This window comes from Manduca sexta, chromosome 9, assembly GCF_014839805.1.
Source record: "Manduca sexta isolate Smith_Timp_Sample1 chromosome 9, JHU_Msex_v1.0, whole genome shotgun sequence".
Classification (NCBI taxonomy): Eukaryota; Metazoa; Arthropoda; class Insecta; order Lepidoptera; family Sphingidae; genus Manduca; species Manduca sexta.
The window spans coordinates 12,101,299-12,116,990 of NC_051123.1; the positions used below are offsets into that span (position 1 = coordinate 12,101,299).

General features: G+C 36.2%; 1 non-coding gene across 1 annotated transcript; it reads right to left on the reverse strand.

Annotated features, from left to right (window-relative positions):
* Positions 1 to 353: 353 nt before the first annotated feature.
* Trnav-cac lies at positions 354 to 426 on the reverse strand. The gene has a single exon. It is a non-coding gene; the product is annotated as a tRNA-Val (tRNA).
* Between the last annotated feature and the right edge of the window lie 15,266 nt (positions 427 to 15,692).

Below are 15,692 nucleotides of genomic sequence, written 5' to 3' on the forward strand. Positions count from 1 at the left end.
GTACACAGGACAGAAAATCCTATCGCCTATTAACAGTTAAGGAGCTGTGAAATATTGCTGTTTGCAACACCGAACTTTGTCCGCCATGGAATCCTTATGTTAATGTTCCGTTTATATTGTGTTTGAATATAGAATTCGGTTTTTGAGAGGCGGTTTGTTGTGCCGATATTTTTAAATAAAGAATGTTATAGTTTTTATTTAAAAAGTGATTAGGTCTTTTTAATATTCAAGGAGGTTGCATCTTCACAGATTTTTAAACTATGAACTACATTTAAAGATACCTTTAATTTTGAAATAATAGTTCATAGTTCATAATGTAAATGCCATGATAAAAAAAATATTCATAAAAGTTTTGTTTCCGCCCGGGATCGAACCGGGGACCTTGTGCGTGTGAAGCACACGTGATAACCGCTACACTACGGAAACTTGTTTCTTTGAAGACTAATTCCTAGTACGACTACCGTACTGATCGATAACAATCTAAAAGTCCAAGAAGAATTTGCACCATGCTAATACCTAAAAGCGAAATTTTTTGAAGAAATTTTTAGGAGTACGCAACAACCGCTGAACATATTTGGATGTTTGACACACAGACCAATTCCCAAAGTGACATATAAGATTTATACCAGAATAGTTGACAATAAGACTCTCAGCCTTCTAAAGAACTTCCCTTTATAATAATAATCGCTATTTCCTTCTTACGTCATAAGAATCCGGCACAAAACACAATTAGTCACTCCAAAAACATACTAATTCGCACACCTGTTCAGCAGTACTAGGTGTCGATCAGATGGTAGTCAGATAAAAATTAACGATCGATAAAATGGTGGTCATGCGACATGCCAGCGGGTTTGCTTTAATGTGGTGCGGGCTTACGCATAAATCAACCTTATATTCATATTAATACGAGAACGGAGATTTTTATAAAAATTATGGTCGCTTCTTGGAAATACTGAGTTGATGTTTGGTTGGTAATGGCGAGTGGACCGGTGTTTGGGTTGGGATTTATCGGGTTCGAAGGATTTGAGTATACTTAGTGTGGATAGTGTTGACAGAGAGGTATAGGCGTGGTAACAAGTGCCTTGACTTTCGTACCCACTACTGCTCTTGTAAGCCTGGTTCGAAGTATCGAGAGATGAAGATTGATGTATGTAGAATATACCCTACTCTCGGACCCGCTACTGCATCTCTTGTACAGATGGGCAGTGGCTTTTATAACACTGGTGAGACTGGTCTCTGAAAGCACCAATCTGTCAATGAGCAACAAGATAAATCAAACACAAAGAAGCAACACAATTATCTTATCATAGCTCATACTCAGTGTAAAGGAAAAACAATGTAAGTTCTAAAATAAAAAAATTGCAAATAATTTCCGTATAACGCAAGTAAGCCAAGAACGCAAAACCGGTGTGGGGGGCTTAGGGATGTCAAGAGGTGTGCACCGATGTCACTATCGCGGACCGCTGTTGTGTCCTCGCTATTACGCAGATTGAGCACTTCCACCACGGAGCTGAGGTTCTTAGCTCTTGCAACTTCTACCCATAGCCGGCCAGTTAATAAAACCAAGGGTCAGAAGGTCTCATTTAGCCCCCACAGAATCAGGGAACGCGGTGTCGCCACTCCCGTCGGCCCGCCACAAAGCCCCTTCGGGCTTATTATTATTATTAACTAGTTGTCCTGTGTTAACTATAAATTTGCAGCGCGCATTCCGTCAATCGCTGACAGTATTGTCGAGTATATAGTGTCGTTAAGTTTTCTTAAATTTTCTATTTTTCCGCGCAATTTTTTCTTTCATAAGAACCTTCTCCTGACAATAACAAACACAACAAATAATAGTGAAATCGGACCAGCCGTTCACGCGTAATGGCGTGACCAAGGGAAATAGGGATTCATTTTACATATATAGACTACGTCATCGAGACATTTATAGTCAGTAAAAGCATCATAACACTTTTGCTGCCGACTTCACACGTCACATCGACACGTCCGCAGTGCATTACTTTCAAGATACCGAAACAAGATAGTTGACATAGCGCACGGTACAGCGTTATAGCATTTACGAGCGTTTACTGTAAAATCACTGGGAAACTCATGCGCACCGGTGCCCGCTTATAACAAATTATAAGAATCACTTGGTTTTAGAACTGTATCTTGGATAGAAGGCAATGTAGTGTACTGAAAAGCATTTGTAGCAGAAATTTGGAATCACAAGTCAGCATCCAATAAGATAGACGATATTATAGTGCGGGATGCTGGTTGCAGGATTTTTTTATCGGCTTGGGTAGCGACTACCCTACACAAGCTGTTAAGACCCGCCATATTGGCCCACGTAAGTGCCACGTTCTGGGATCAGCCTGAGTGTATCAAATTCCAAGAAGCTATAATTGTGCCGACTATGGAGGGATAAGCATCCATATTACGCCGTTATCCATGATGGGGTAGGCAGAGGTACAACCAATCCCAACTTTTAATTATGTGTGTTCCGCCCCACGTGATAGGAGCCAAACCTATCGCCACACCACGCACAAATTCCAGACCCAATATTCCTGCTCGATCCGGGATTCGAACCAGTGACCTCAAAGCGGTATCGTACCGTACCAATACTTAAATATCAAACTACTCTAAATATTACAAATAGCATCCAATCAACAAGTTACATAATCAAATAACGGCTCTAATTCCAAAACCGCAAAGTCCAATTTGCAGTTACGAAATCATTGCAAACATCGCGCTAGGTATTTAATACAATTATTAATAAAAAAAACAGTACGGAGCGAGGAGGCTATCTCGGGAACTAATCGTCGCCTACAATCATTGTAGAACGCTGTAATTATGACGGCAGATCGTTATAGAAGCTATTGAAGTGGCAGATGACGATGAGAGGGCGTGGTTGGTGCAGATTTTGAGCGTAGTTGAAGTTTGTGATTAATGTTGAATGTGATTTTGGATAGTAATTGTATGTCCTGTTGAACAGAGCATTCAATTTAGATAATAGATTTGTGAGCTATAATAAAGTTTATAATAAAATTTTATAATGTTCATGTTATGCACTCGAACACAAGCAATCTGTTTTTATTTAATTAAAAACACGAATACCTATTGTTATAACATAGGATGTATTTGGAACTTCTTTCTTAATCATTATTCGAAATGAAAAAAAAAACACAAAATAAAGAAGTAGTTATAGGTATTAAACAAATACAGTCAATCATGTTTCACGCACTAAGGAATTAGAAATTAATCAATAATTAAATACACGCTTCATAATAATCAAAACAACTAAAGATACGTATTTTCCTAAAAAAAATGATCAAAACAAGCAAAGATACGTTTTCCATAAAAACCTAAATTACAAGCCACATCCAGCACAATCCACTAGTATTTCATTACGGTAATCGTAATTTTTACGTAATGGATGCCGGCAGACGTCGCGATACTATCGCGTTGATTGCCAGTACCTCCTGATTGCTAAACTGCGGCTTTCGGTACCCACGCTCCGGTACCCGGCCTTCCTTGTGAGGGATCTAGTAAACCGAGGAGTCTGATAATCGAAGGTAGATTTTATTGCAATGGCATAGGGTTCATATATCGACGGCTTACTTAAGAGACATTTTTTTCGACATTAAATTTCATACATAATTTGCTCTCTTAATAAAATAATGACCTATTCCAAAATTTCTTAATTTATGGGAATCGTCTAAAAACGAATTTCTGTTGGCGACCTTTACTTTTTCTTCTTTGTTTTGGGCTATGGGTTTCATTTTTGACCTATCTTTAATAAGTTCAATTTTATAGCAACTTAAAAACAAGGGTGCAACACAAATTCGTTTCTTTGACGATTCCCACAAATTAACAATTTTGGAATAGATTCTTGTTTTATTCAGAGAGCGATATTTAAAATAAGCACATTTTTTTTAACGTAGTAAAAAAAATTCGAAAAACTATGTCGCTTAACTATCCTGTCAACCGCCGATATGATTTTTGATTACCTTTCCAGACGTATCAAATACATGATATAATATTAATACCCATAATACAAATGTCAGTTTCTCTTAAAATGTTTCAATAAAAAACTAAATATAACTTATTTTATATTACGCACTGTACTTACCTTTGAACTGATTTTGAAAAGAGCTGAGCTGAACTGATTTCTGAAATGGTGGCAGAAGAAAAATTGGACTGAATATTTAACATTCCATGGGTTCAATAAATTATTTAATTTCAAGTCATAAGGTTTAAATTAATTCTTTCAAATATCATGTCCTTTAGCTCAATACATACAAAATACATAAACTTTCAGCAGTCGGCACAAAAGAATCTTTGTGGCGCATAGACGTTCTTCTCTGCCTACCCTGTAAGTATACGTAGGAGGACAATTTTAACGCAAATGCATCATTATTTCATAGTAATTTGCGTAATTGCTTCGTGTGAAAGAAATTTCTAAGCTAATAACACTGAATTTTGTAACAAAATACGCTAATACGAGGCAATCCAAAAAAATTTTTGGCCAAAATAACAGATTTTTACAATTAGCGACATAGATAGTTGAATTGAAATTATATTTGAGACGAGCAAGTTGCTCGTGTGATGGTAAGATTGCCGGGGAACGATTTCTCTACCACTGATAATTCCCTCACGCTGTTGTTCCCCTCTTGAATCCCTATCCTGCTCTTCTTAATGCAGGCAGAGCTTCTGTAATTCTTTAGTATTATTTCTGGTGGTGAACAACCAAGATCAGATTAGCCTCAAACCCAATTGCTGGCCTATGCTATAAAAAAAGTAAATCGCACTATATTTATTGTTTATATAATAATTAATCTACACAAATACCAATAAAACACATGCAAACAAAACAATCGATAAACATTTCCCAAAACGCTCAACAGATGTCGCTACTGCACGTATCAAACGAAACCAACATGGCGGACATGCGTTTACGCATCGCCTGTGCTTATTCAATGTCCATTTATATGCAAAGGGGTAGATAGAGATCTAAACTGCTCTATCGACGCGAGTATTGGGGCTATTCAAGGTTTTCGTATTGTAATTATTTTGTTTTTTAATTAAAATTTCGAAGTAACGCTCGGCTAGTTTTACGTTCGGTTTAGACGGTCGGTTCGTTAACTTTGCGATTTTCGGCGTGCAATAGTAATAAATGACATAAATTTGATGCTACTGAATACCAAAAGCAGAACGACAAAGTTAACGATCGTAAAATTCTACCGATGCTATCAATTAGATGTTAAGTGGAGAGAGTGGACATGGAACCATTGTCAGTACTGCAGAAGAACAGAACTAATGTTATCCAAAAGCCGCAGGAAAGACCTTCGGAATTCCCAACTTTTAATAACTGATTTACTAATAACCAACATTACAACACTGAAGATTTGTGTTACGATGAAACCCATTGTCGAAACACAAAGGCCTTACGAAATCAGCTTGACAAATCAAAACTACACAACCATTGTGCGTTGTCTTTATTTGAAATGAAAATTGCGGACGTAGTAATGCATGTTTTGTGTCTACGGGAAAGGCTTAACGGGAGAGTCATAACAATTCATTGGCGTAAGTTACCCAGGCCCTTGGAATGTCCAAAAAAGTGACTCGTAAGTCGAAGCTTAGTTTTGATGTTTGTAATCGATAGATCAATGCAGCAGTCATTAGTCTCACAACAATACTAATAATACGTCACAAGGTCATTTCGCGTTTTTTTAACACATTCTAATTACACAGATATTTAAGAAGACTAAAGAATAAGTATCAGAGAAATGGATATAAGTCTTCGTTATTAATTTTTTAAAATATGAATGCCAAATGGTTTAACTTATATAGGGGCATTGTAGCCAATACAATTAATGAGTGTAAACGCATAACATCAAATATTTCAAGCGGACGAGCGCAGCGCTTCTCAATTCAATGTTTGGGTGGTGTTGTAATTTTTAAGGAGAGTCTTGATGCTTCCATCAAGTGTTTTGGTCGTCGAGTCATCTATTAGCACAACAAATGAGTCCATATCCAGAAATTTTGTATGAAGGACAATATGAGAGGACAAGAGCAAGCAGATCATCAGCATCATTATCGTCATTAACATAATTTTTAACGTAGGTACGTTGTCATATGTACGATATGGCTCCTTAAATTAGAATGAAAAAAAGTATAATATTAATACAATATTTTTTAGTGTTAAATCCACAGGTGTATTTAATTTTAGCCAGTGATGATTACTAATAATCAACAACCTCCCTGCCATATGTCTATTTAAAAACTAGATAAGTCACTATTAATGAGAACAATAAAACAGCAAGCCGAGAGACATCAGTCAATTTTTCACCAACCCCTACGGAACACAAAGCATGAATGGATTTCTTTGAACCGTGACCACAACGCATGTACTGCCATAGAGTAAGCACTAAAGTACGCAGAAGAGACTTATTCTACTAGTCTCTTAGAGAGGTGGACTTTGAAGTCATAGATTTAGTGCCTAAGTTAGTTATTCTGTATTTAGGAACACTGAAAAATAAACGTAAGCTTGATCGTAAACGCTATCATAGTCTAAAACAACATATAAATTACAAATTCCCAAAGTTACCGTGTTATTTTAAAAATTAGATCCCATAATGGTAAATTAAAGTAACTCTTCAACCTGATTATAATTAAATGCTTGCACATTATGCACTTATTTATTGGCATTTAAACAAAAAGTTTATAATGCGATATAGTTGCTAAATGACAAAGCCTTTAAATTAATAATAAATAAAACAAAAAGTTATAGTTGTATTCATATTAATCTTAGGCACAATTTAATTCGTCAGTCCCGTCTGCAGCACATATTCTGAATGATACAAATTCAATAGACAGTTTGGTTATGGTCCGCTGGTCTCCGATAATTGTGAACCTGATTGACACTCGTGTGCTCTGACACACGGTAGTTGTAGGCACAGAATCTTACAATCGTTAGCACGTTCTTGTGTTTTGTTACGCTCGGTTGAAAACTTGAACTGAACATTCAAAGTATTTTACTATAAATTGCTGCTCTGCTCCTATTGGTCATAGCGTTTATATAGCCTTTCTCGATAAATGAGCTATCCGAACTAAAAGATTTTTTCAGTTCAAACCAGTAGTTACTGAGTAATCTCAGTGTTGCATTCAAACAATCCCTTCAGCTATATGGTATAGATTAGATACCAAATCCGACAATGTCAAATGGTTAGATTGTCTTAAATCTTTTTCATACGCAATGACAAATTGGTGTTGAACTTAGGTTATTATAAACTATTATGATTTCATGAATTACAACAACTGAATCACATTTAAAATTGTTTTGTTTTTTATTGCTGAAGTAGACGAACGAATAAGCGGTTGCCTGATGGTAAGCGGCTGTCGCTTATGGACTTATGTATTGCCCGGAAAATACCAAAGCGGCTGCCTCCCTGGTCTCAAAATTCCAGAGCGGGTATCATTGTTTAATGTATCAGATCCTATATTTGCCATTAGTCCATCATACCACTTGCTAACGCCTTCCAAGGTCTGTCGAACTAGCCAGAGGGCTCTATAACAACTCACGCGTCCACAATTCTTCGCATTCCACCATCAATTCCATTCTATCGAATATTTTCGATAAGCAAGCGTTTTGTATGCACTACACACGACCGCAGCGATTGGGCAGCGTTAACGAGCGAACTGTTACGTTTTTATGTGGTAATAATGTTTTGGTTAGTGTAAAAGTGTTTACAGTTAGTTGAATATAATCTAGTGACATTATTTGTTGGGTGTTCGTGACTTGTGTAGCGATGGAATGGTGAAGTACCTTTGAACATGAATTATGGATAATTGCTTTCTTTTGTTTGTTATTGTAATGTTTTTGGGTTTTAAATTGTTAACCTTGTTTAAAACGGATCTATTTTATAGCTAAAATGTGTGTTTTTTGGAACGCGAAAATCTCGAGAACGATTGATCCAATTCTAAAAATTCTTTCAATAATAGCAAGCTACATATATTCTATAATCTAATTTTAATTTCAGGAACATAAGGTAACGTACTCGTGTATGGTGGTCGCTATCCTGGCGGATATAAAATATATCTTACCACCAGCAAATACTATTTCCGTTTAATATTCTTGTTATTTACCTCATAAAAACAGAACCAAACAATGTTACTTGATCAAATGAGTTATTTACATAAAGGTTGATTACGTCTTAATAAAATAGCAGGTTGGTTTTCATATTTTTTTCAATGGAGAATGCAATAAAACTCCTTTGTAAGGTCCTTTATTGTGACTGCGTTTTACACCGTAAAGAAAAAAACCCTTTACCTATATCGACTGGTCTAAAGTATATGGATTATGGAAGCATAATTCTAATAAAAAATATGTTTACTATAGTATTTCTAATGTATCTATTGATTCTAGTTAAATATGATTTTTATGCTTCTACTAATTTATTTCACATTGATTTAAATATCGATAAAATATTTTATTATATTGGCAACTCTGTGGTTGACAAGTTTATTTTTTAAGTTGAGTGCACTGTCGCATTCATTGGTTGACGAACAGTCGCCGAGGCAAGATCTAAGAGCTTGAGTTAGATTGTATAAATATCAATTCATTGTTTATTTTGAGTGGTAACATAGTGTGGAATTTACTGAGTTAATCCTTTCAAAAGTAAGGATGAGATTAGCAAATTAAGTTGCAGAAGCAATGTTTACAGTACACAATGACGGCTAACTGACTTCAAAAATTTTTTAAAGCTTGCACGACTTGTGGTAAGAGAATTAATAAAATATTACTTGCTAGTCTAGTCATAATATATTGCAGCGAGAACTTGCTAGTCTTAGCTTTAGCTTGCTTGCTGCACCATTGATGTTTGGGAATGATTCCCAAGTTGTAAATCAAGTAAATCCTATTTGCAATTTGCTACTCTACAGGCGATTATGGAAAAAAGGTACTATGAATTAGTGATGAGTATTTCCTAAGTGACTGCACTACACCTGATGGTAAGTAGAGTGGAGTCGAATAGAATGTCGGCTGTCGACAAATGATTAGCCCTAGATAGTCGACACAATTATGCCGGCCTGCCGGAACCAGATATACATACGCTTACGTGGGCCACTAAAGCGGGTTTTAATACCTTGTGTACGGTGTTCGCTATCCGGGCGGATATATCCTATATCCTACCATCAACAAATTTTATTTGTCTATCACATAGCGTCAGAAGGCACAAAACCTGGCAGCAATTTAGCGAGATTCAAAAAAACACCATAAATCATAGAAAATTATGACGTCACTTGTAAAATATATCTAATTTCACGGCAACTACATACAACATCGTTACAATGTAGTCGGTCCACACCTACTCATATATAAATGTGTATGTTTGTTTGTTCTTCTACTAGAGACTATCCCACCCTCAAAATAGCTAATGCAACTCATATAAAGCTAAGATTAAAACAGCAAGGACTTCATTCTTAATCGCTGGTGTCTCATCCTCCCAGTGACGGTCCTAAGTCGAGGTTCTTGACCCGTTGGTTGCCATCAGCATGGTCATTTAATTTCAAGGGTTGCGAGCGCCTACAGTATTCATCCAAAAGTGGAGTGTGTTTGTATACTCCAACCCTTGTCAGGCTAACAAAGGTAATATCATAATAAAGCAAGGTCTCACGGCAATATACAGCTCAAAAACTTCTGGATAGTTAACATTTGCGGCATAATCAAGTTATACTTAGTCTGGCCATAAATACTGTTACACTTAATTATAAAAAAATATTACATTTGAATTTCGAATCTGTCATTTTTATACGATTGTTCATTGTGTTTTCTCATTTTGGCGCCAATACATTGTAAAATATTTTGCGATATTAAAATGGTGTGGGGTGATAAAGAGAACCGAATCGCTGTGATAGCATTACACAAAGTAGGTATGGAGCCAAATGCAATTTTTAAAACTCTCCATACACTTGGTATTAGTAAAATGTTTGTGTACCGGGCTATTAATAGGTACAATGAGACCCTCCTCTGTTTTGTGACGAAGAGAAAAAAGATCTGGCCGTCCGCGTAGTGTTCACGTACGAAAAAAAAAGGTGGTCAAAGCAGTAAGGGAAAGAATTCGAAGAAATCCTGTCCGAAAGCAAAAGATTTTATCTCGGGAAATGAAGATAGCACCTAGAACCATGTCGCGTATTTTAAAAGATGACTTAGGACTTGCAGCCTATAAGAGACGCACTGGCCATTTCTTAACTGATAATTTAAAGAAGAATAGGGTGGTAAAATCGAAACAACTACTGAAGCGGTACGCAAAGGGAGGTCACAGAAAAATTTTGTTTACGGATGAGAAAATATTTACAATTGAGCAACATTTTAACAAACAAAATGACCGTATTTATGCTCAAAGCTCTAAGGAAGCTTCCCAATTAGTCGACAGAGTGCAACGTGGACATTATCCGACTTCAGTGATGGTTTGGTGGGGTGTTAGCTATGAAGGAGTGACTGAGCCATATTTTTGTGAAAAAGGTATCAAAACATCGGCACAAGTGTATCAAGATACCATTCTTGAGAAGGTAGTTAAGCCCCTTAACATCACCATGTTCAATAACCAAGTATGGTCCTTCCAGCAAGACTCGGCGCCGGGTCATAAAGCTCGGTCCACGCAGTCTTGGTTGGAATCGAACGTTTCGGACTTCATCAGAGCTGAAGACTGGCCGTCGTCTAGTCCCGATCTTAATCCGCTGGATTATGATTTGTGGTCAGTTTTAGAGAGTACAGCTTGCTCTAAACGCCATGATAATTTGGAGTCCCTAAAACAATCTATACGATTGGCAGTGAAGAATTTTCCCATGGAAAGAGTGCGTGCTTCTATTGATAACTGGCCTCATCGTTTAAAGGACTGTATTGCAGCCAATGGAGACCACTTCGAATAAGCTTTTATATTTTTAATTGTTTTATATTTATGTATTAAACTGACACACTGTAAAAGTAATAAATGTTATTTGCAGTTAACAATTTTCTTTTTCTTTATTACAATATTTATGGCAAGACTAGGTATATACATACGACTTGCACAATTTCGCTAAGGTTCAAAATTTACAGAAGACCTTGCTGTTTTGTTTATGGTAAATCAGTTGCAGAGGTCAATTCTTGCAATTCTTGCTAATCCGAACTTCTCTTACAAACAACAATGGCTCGCATTATGACGCTGAATTTTAAAGCTTGGCAAGTTCTAGCAATTTATCTTTAGCCAACAATATCAAATAGAAAAATCGGGAAGATTTTTTGTACAGCTATAATTTTTTGATACATCAGAGATTAATAGTTATGTCTGAAAGAATGCCGTCTTCCTGTTATATATTCCAGGATCTTACAAGAAGCGATGCCGACGGTAATAGCTAGTATTGTTATAATTAATACAAGACATATAACTTATTGTGTGTGCGCACGCTATTCTCGTTCACGACTCGTTATTTATTAATCATACTTAGTTGGTTACTAGAAACATTCATTTTTTGTTACTGGACTAGTTTTGCAGCTTCGTCTGCGCGAAGGTTTTTAGAAGTAAAAGATCTACGGTGGTCTTCTCAGGAAACGTAGCTTGTTAAAGGATGCGTTGCAACAAATTTCATCTTCGTTCCGGTCCCGAAAATCAATCAAAATATGTCATTTGGAAAATGTTAAAAATATTCTGATTATTCCATTTTCACAATTGATCGAAATGAACCATGGGATCGTCTTCTGAAATCAGCGGTAGTTGTTTCTACTTCTACTTGTAACAAACATGCAAATATGCACGCCCATGTACGGGGGACATTAGATGCGGCCTTAAGCTCACAGTTAAGTGTGCATATCTCATGGTTGCAATTCATATTGTCTATAAGGTCTCGCGAACATTTCCTAGCCCTTCCCCTTCTCCTAAGACATTTTCTTGTCCTTCTCCACTTCTTTCCCAACTATCCACTCCCAACTTTCCTTCAGGATCCTGCAGTTGCTAAGCCGTAGGACTCCAGTATCCCATTTGCAGGTTTCCCCCGGAGTTAACTGCATGATCCTATCCCAACCCCAAAAAAGTAAATATCTTTGCAAACTTAAGTATTTATAAAAGTTGGATAAAGAGGATCACCTGTGTTAGGGTAACATTACGATATGAATTCACTACAAATCATATTACTTCTAGAGGTCGAAACTGATGTGTGTTAGGTTAGAGTGATTTAAATGACATAATGAATGATGAACTCCTAAATCTTTATGAGTGAAAGGTCTAGCATCCGTGTAGATATCATTAATAACGTCCATTTTGTTTATTTTAAGGTCGTCAAATGAGTAATTGAGTTATCTAATAGTAAATCATTAAAATCTATAAACAGATACAATTTTAGTGTATTTATGTGCAGTACATTGCTTAGCTAAAGAGGAGAAATTGGCTTAGCTTATAATAATATTAGCCCTGTATTATATACTGTCTCACTGCTGGGCACGGGCCTCCACTACTACTGATAGGGATTAGACCTTAGTCCACCACGCTGGCCTAGTGCGGATTGGTAGACTTCATACACCCTCGATTTTCCTATAGAAACTTCTCAGATGCAGGATTCCTCGCGATGTTTATCTTTACCATTAAAGCAAACGATAATTCACAAAGAATACACGTAACTTTAGAAAAGTCAGAGATATGTGCCCTTGGGATTTGAACCTGCGGACATTCTTCTCAGTAGTCTATTCCACCCCCAACTAGGCTATCCCCACTTATCTCTATTTCAGTTTACGCTCTAAAAATGCACACAACACGCAATAATAAAACTGAATATCCGAGTGAGTCAGTTCTCTTCATAAGGTACCAGACTCAGATAGAACTTTAAAAATACCTTATACAAGGTAACCTTACTCTAATATACCATTAAAACACTCTAGGATCAAAGTATTTGAGTTTTCTTAGTACCTTATATAGGGATGATCATTGTAATATACCATTAAAGTATTTCGTAAGTCCCAAGTTACGACCGTGTGTCAAGCCCGCGCCTTTAATAGCGTTCGTAGTATCACAAACGCAAGGGACAGGAAGGCAGACATCTAATTTGACGTTTGACATCATTTCCATGAGCTACCGGTACGTCTATTGTGTTAAAACGATAAATTGATTTCTTTCAAGGCACTCTTTGTTGAAAAATGCTAAATCAGCTTTTTATTGTATTGGCTGAAATTATTAAGTATATTTAGGTTGATGTTAATACAATAGGTAGATTCGCTATCATATCCACGCGGATAGCGACCACCGTACACAAGGTGTTAAAACCCGTCATAGTGATGAAGTGTGTCGCGTTCCGATCAGCTTGTGTATATCTGGTTCCAACAGGCCGGCGTAATTGTGTCGATTACCGAGAGGTAATCATCTCTCGTCAGTCGACATTCATTATTCATTAACTTCCACCCACATTCGCCTTATACATCATCTTACCTCTCCAATGATCTCTCTATAGATGACATGGTAAAAAATCTTGTATTGCTAATATCTTTATGATATATATTAAAATTGTAACAGGCGGATGTCTGCATTATAGATATTGAAGAAAAAGTACAATGCTTTTACTTATTTGAGCACCAGAGGCCAAAACAACAGTTTTTATAATTATTGTCTGTCGATATGTTTGTACACGCATCACGCCAAAACTACTGCATGGAACTGAATGCAGTTTTTATCAATGTATTGCTAGAGGTCTAACTTAAAATACAGGCTTCATTTCAACCCGGGACTTTTATCCAGAAAAACTTTAAAACGAGCGAAGTCGCAAGCAAACGCTTGATATTTTCCTACCCATAACACAAATGCAAATAAATATTTGCGGACCCATTTGCTATATGAGAACCAACCGAGTTTTCTCTACCTAAGGATCTCCTCTGAATCATCAAAATTTCGTAGTAACCTTGAAATGTCCCTGTCTATTGAATCCAGACGAACTAACCTCTCTGTCTACCACGTAAGGTCGCGATGATTCATAAGTCATAAAACTGCGAGTTCCTTATAAATTAAACCAATTTGAACATCAACATATCAACAGCTGAGTCACTAGATCAAATCTAATAAACGGTAAATACGAAATTGAGGTTAAATTGATTAACGAGTCTTATCTTTTAGGTTCTAGTGTTCAAAATTACTTGTCATATATTCGTTCCGATGATCGAGCAATTTTGAATTTCCTGCTTTGAAATAATTTGATTAATTTCGACTTTCATGCTAATATCTATATGGTAATCTTTGGTTTATCTCGTGAACTACTAAATGGTGATGGAATTTATATTTTAATATATTTTATTGATTCCATATTACTTCAAATGACTAATTAATAATATAATTTTAATAACAAATGCAAAAGCTACTTTAAATTAAAGTAACTAAGTCCAGTTTCGCTAATCATACAAAACTGGACCAATAAGAATTGTCTAGTGGACACTCATACATCTATTAAAATGTTTACAGCCCAATAACGCGGAGTCCAGGGTTCATCAGACGTTCCCACGGTTTAGTCACAATCATCTGAGGAACTTCTCTAGTTGAGAACGACACGAGATAAACTTTTACATCATTTGTAGCAATGCAAATTATTAAGTGCTTTAATACATTCTATTAAGTTTGTTTTTAGCTTTGTACTGAGAGTTAGTTTTGTGTAAATTAGAGTCTTACTGCAATGCCAAAAGTTGATTGTCAATTTTTTTCATACTTTATAATTATTGTAAAATAAAATAATTAACCATCCAAACAATAATTCTTATAGAAAAGGTAAGTAGTACTATAAAACGGACTTTTATGTTTTGCTACAATTAAAATTCAAGAACTTAATAACTTTATATTCTGGGGACTGACTTTACAATACTTTTTTTTAATGAATGCGTCAATACATACTGTGACACCTTAAAATGTTGCACAATTAAGCCTATTATTACTGTTCAAGGTATCACATAAGGAGACTTATAGTGGATGAAAATTATAATTTTAGGCAGGAAATAGTTTAAGCTCGAAATACTTTGTAAGATGTAGTAGTAATTTGAATTTAATTATGCATCTAATGTTGTTATTGATTGCTTATCAATCAGGCTTGCTCATCTCTTCATTTTGTATGATTAAAAGTAACATTTTGCTTAAAAAAATGTGTCTTTTAAATAAATTTAAAAAGTTGTACTGTCACGGAAGTAGACAGTCAATGCTTTTGAAAACAGCCAGATGGACAAAACTATACATAATAATATCAGCCCTGTATTATATACTTGCCCACTGCTGAGCACGGGCCTCTACTACTGAGAGGGATTAGGCCTTAGTCCACCACGCTGGCCTAGTGCGGATTGTAGATTTCACACATCTTCGAAATTCCTATAGAGAACTTCTCAGATGTGCAGTTTTCCTCACGATGTTTTCCTTCACCGTTAAAGCGAACGATAAATTCACAAAGGATATGCCTATGACCTTCCCAAGGCCTCAAACTATCTCCATATCAAAATTCGCGAACTTTGCGATGCTCGTATAAAAAAAATACAGATCTGTTATTATTCGAAACTCAACAATCTAACTACTGCTTCTATAAACAGTATATTAAAAAATCCGCGCTATAAGGTACATATAACCAAAACAAGTGAAAACACAACGGACATTGTAATATGCAAATGCATTCACACGTTTGTTCCACTGTCTGTGTGACCGACAAACAGACAATACTGTCGC